General features: G+C 41.4%; 1 pseudogene; it reads right to left on the bottom strand.

Moving 5' to 3' along the window:
• LOC103747782 overlaps positions 1–4,382 on the bottom strand; it is a 12,382-nt pseudogene extending 8,000 nt beyond the window's left edge.
• Between the last annotated feature and the right edge of the window lie 212 nt (positions 4,383–4,594).

The raw sequence follows: 4,594 nt of genomic DNA, 5'->3' as shown, positions 1-4,594 counted from the left end.
AATACTGTAGTGCCCACCTGCAGCTGAGGGAAACAACCCACTATTGTTCTAAAATGATGGCTAGTTTGTTTTCTCTCCCTATCTAGTGGCCATTTAAGAGGGAGCTGATTCTAGCCACTCCAACAGTTATCAAAGTGCCTGACAACAAATCCTGAGTTCATCAACCATCAGTCCAGCCTTAACAGACAAAAGAAAAATGAATGAGGAGAAACCTGTTAGCTGGATGCTTTTGGGAGCCATCATCAAGAAATTGCAATGGACTTTAATTTGGACATTTTCTGGTTCCCTGCCTAGAAATTGTAATACTAACTGCTCTTGCCTTTACTCTTACCTTTACTTTTCCTTCACATCTCCCAGGCACCAGTCATGCACCTTCCTTTTCTCCCTATAGTTAAGAATTTTGCAATTTGGGAGTCTTTTAGATAGACCCACTGAAGGGGGTGCCCTAATTGCCTCACCCTGCATCCCTGTTCAGCATGGAAGAAGCCAGAGCAGTCTGTGTCCCAGTTCCCTATTGGCAATTTGGGTAAGCCTCTTCAGAGGGTGGTATAAGAATAGGAGATAAAAATTGGCTAGGCAGCTAGGGTAAAAAGACCCCAAAGAAAAGTAGCCAGTTTCTTGGCTAAAAGTCAAAATGTCCTTGGACCTTTTAGCAAAGTACTCTGTCCCAAAGGCCAAAAACATTAAAGGTATTTGGGAGCTCTTATTCCAAAAAGATTTTAGGGTTACCTTTTCAAAGTAATAAAATAAAAGGTAAAAATTAGACAGTTTAAAAGTAAAGACTCCAAAAGAAAAATGACCAGTTTCTTTCTCAACTGAAAGCTGGAAAATTCCTTGGGTATGTTAGTAAGCTTATCTCTAAGACTAAAGAGGCCAAAACCATTAAAAGGAGGTATTCGTACTGTTTTTATGTAAATCGCACCTACAGAGCTAAAAAAAGACACAAGGCATCTACTAGAAAACTTGCTGCTTTGGGTGAACAATGTCGCTTTTATGTTAACCACTTGGGTGTAATCAGACAGTCTCTAGCCGAGGTCCACAGACACCTAAAAGAACGGGAAGATGCTAGGCTTTAGCAACAAAACTGGTATGAATCCTTATTCACAGGGTCCCCATGGTTAACTACACTTATTACAGCACTGGCGGGGCCCCTGATAATATTCTTGATTGCCTTTGCATGTGGACCCTGTCTGATAAATGCCCTCCTCAGGTTCATACGGACCCAGCTGTAGACCATCCAACCACACCCAGCTGTAGGCCATCCAACTGATGGTCCTCCATACTCAGTACAACCCAGTGACCCAGGAAGGCCCTTTGCCCCAGACAACTGCCTGGTAACTGAAAAACATCTAACTTCTGTATAATTGCTTGCTTGCTGTGGTTTAAAGATTTAACCCATGTTACAACTCAAGGGGGAAATGAAGGATTTAGGTCACACTGGCTCCATTTTTTTTTTTTAGCAGCCTCTATCTTGTCAGCCTTAGGTCTCTGTTCCTAGAAACTGTAAGTCTCCTTTGCCCCATACTGCGGGCTAAGATTAGGCAAGCCCGGACATGCCTTGCTGAAACCGACCAAAATTCCTGATCATAAAAGGGCATCCAGAGGCTGATAGGGGCACCCTACTGTGAAAGGAAACATTGAGACATTCCAGGCAGCTGACCATGACTATAACCAATGAAATCCCACCCCCCAACACACACACAAGGAATTCAGAATTATCCAATCAATTCAAAGGTTGCCCAGTTTGTGCGGACTTTTTCAAGAGTACCCAATAAAAATCCCCGCTCATTGTTGGTCAGGGCCGGACTCCATTCATTGGCTCCTGGAGTCTGTGCCCAACTGGTCGTTCAAGAATTGGAATGCTTTTCAATAAAATCTTCTAAATTTCGAATTTCGGTGGGTGGTCTCCAGTCATTCCCGAATCTCAGACCCAACATCTGCCTTTTGTTTTTTAACCTTATTCTATGTCAGAGACAGTAATAATAATAGAGTAGAAATTTACTTATCTGTTTAAAATGCCCATTTAAGTCCAGGTATGTAGCTCAATGGTAATATGCTGCTCTTATGTGAGGGAGGTCCTACATTCCATCACTAGTAATTGCAAAGTAAAAAACAAAGTTAACAAAACCCTGATTTTCTTTGTATGGATAAATCTGCAGCCTTGTCATTCTTAAGAGAAGGTTCTAAGCCTTTTTTGGTGCAGAAAGCACAACAAAGTAGTTGCTGTATAGATATGACAGTTTTGTGACATGAGATTATAATACATCAGGCAATAGTGATTTGCAAAGACTAATCTATATTTTCCAGAGCCATTATCCTGAACTTCTTGCCCTATAATTATAGCTTCATGTTCAGGGAGATAACTTTATTTAGGGTCATCAAGTGCCAATGGCTGTCTGTCAACGCTGTTACTCTTATTGATCAGAACATAACAGAGTTCTGGCACTGACAGGAAGGTTAGCAGTCAAAGCTGATTTAATTAACAATAGTGATAGAACAAAACCACCCCATGTTGTTGACATCTCAGAATTCAAAACTCAGATATTTTGCCTTCATCCTTTCAAATATCACCGAGGCAGATCAACCTTGTTGTAAGATATTGACTTTTAAATACCTTATGACACAAAGAAGTTTTATTATGTATGAAATTTATTAAACCTAAGTAATCTTTCTGGAGTTACTGAAGTCTCTTAATAATAAGAGTTGCTACTGAGGTAGCCATCTTTGACTAGTTTGTACTTAAAAATCGTATGTGTTCCTATCAAAGATAGGGGCAATGGCTTAGAATGAAATCTGTAGTGAGATTTTCATAAGAGGTGCAATATGCCTTGTAGAAGAGGAACAGTAGTAGAGGAGCAAGTTAAGAATTCCAATTTTAAGCCAGTCAGTATTTCAGCATGGAAAAAGGAGGGGCTGGAGAACCTCTCCCCACCCCCTACTTCTAGCTGAGGAGCTATTGAGAGTAAATGGTTCCTAGAGAAGGGAGAATCAGTTTTGTTTAAGGGTGTAGGCCCTGGTAGGTCAACTACACTCCAGTGGATGGCCTGACACTCAAATATATATATGGGCAACACAAATTGGATTCAATGGATTATTGAAAAAAAAGAAGAGGAACGAACAAAGCTGGGGGAGTTGGGAGGTAGGGGTGGATCTGGGAGTTTAGGAGGAAGAATGGAGGTGCATATCTTCAAAATACATTGTATGAAATTCTCAAAGAATTAATAAAAATATGCTTTATTTTTATTTTATGTGTATAAGTGTATTGCCTGCATGTTTGTAAGTGCACCTGTGTTGTGCAATGCCTGTGGAGGACAGAAGAAGGACTGAAGTTATGGATGGTTGTTAGCTACTATGTAGGTGCTGGGATGTGAACCCAGGTCTTCAGTGCTCTTAACTGCTTAGCTGTCTCTCCAGCTCCAAGAGATGATTTTTTTTTAATTTTCTGCCTTCAGTGATGCTGTTTAGTCTCTCATCCAATATTTATTGACTATTCAAGGCAATGAGGGTACAGAGATTACAAGGTTCTACTTTGAAGACTATCACTTAGTGAGGGTCACAGACAGTAAAGTAAGCTATACATGGTAAGTTAAACTATAGACTATGTGCATAGAATAGATTCTGGGATCACAGAGGATGGGTTGAGTTTTGCAGGTGGGGTTGAAAGACGTTGCAGGGAGAGGCTAACAACACAAGCAAAGAAGTGATGTGAGACAACAGTATGCACTTGAAGAACAGTATTTGCATACAAAGCCAGGATGTGAATGCCTTCCTTTTGGGGCAACTCTCCACAGTATGAGTCTCAGCTATATTAAGAACCCAGTTTTCACCACAGAAACTTTTGTAGCTAAGGCAGCATCATGTGTCCCAGGCTCATCGAATCAGATCTCTGTCCTCTGAGTTTAAACTGGAGCCAATGGAAAAACAACCCCTGTCCATGGTGGCAGTAGCAGTAGATGTTCTGCTGAGGCATCTAGTGCTGTTCCCAGCAGGTGCAGCTGGTGTGGCTGCACAGCAGTGGTACCTGCTGTTTGTCCACAGTCCTACCAGATACTTTCTGGGGAGTGATACAAGTTCTCTCTCATCCATCTGCTCTCCAGCTCTCGAACATTCCTGGCTCCCATACCTTGCTGCCTCAGCTTCTTGGGGACTTTTCTTCAGCTTAAATGAGGGTCAGTTTCTGATGTTTGCAACTAGGCCTCTGATGGAGACCAACAAATTTTAAGGGGAAATTGTGTGAGGCTAGGGAGGGGGGTGTTTTTTATAGCTAGGGCTTTCTGAAAAATGTTTCTAAAAGTTGGTTGTAACAAGCACTGAAAGGTAATCTATGACTAATTAGATAGGGACAAAACTCCAGACATTTACCTAGGGAGGCCTGTGTCCATGGTTCCATGGGGACTGAAAACCAGGAATGGAGGCCTCATCCTTGGTTTGCAAAGATGGAGACAATGGGTTCATCTTTCACTGAGAGATTTATTCACATAAGTTGTTCATTATTTTTCCCATCCCACTGAAATAGGTATTTGAAACCTGCTTTTGCTACAAGGCCATCAAATACAGGAGAAAAGCCTTGCATTTCTACCTTCATTTTGTGTCT

This window comes from Nannospalax galili, unplaced genomic scaffold (genome assembly GCF_000622305.1).
Source record: "Nannospalax galili isolate Female #2095 unplaced genomic scaffold, S.galili_v1.0 scaffold324, whole genome shotgun sequence".
NCBI lineage: Eukaryota > Metazoa > Chordata > Mammalia > Rodentia > Spalacidae > Nannospalax > Nannospalax galili.
This window is presented reverse-complemented; position numbering and strand designations above follow the sequence as displayed.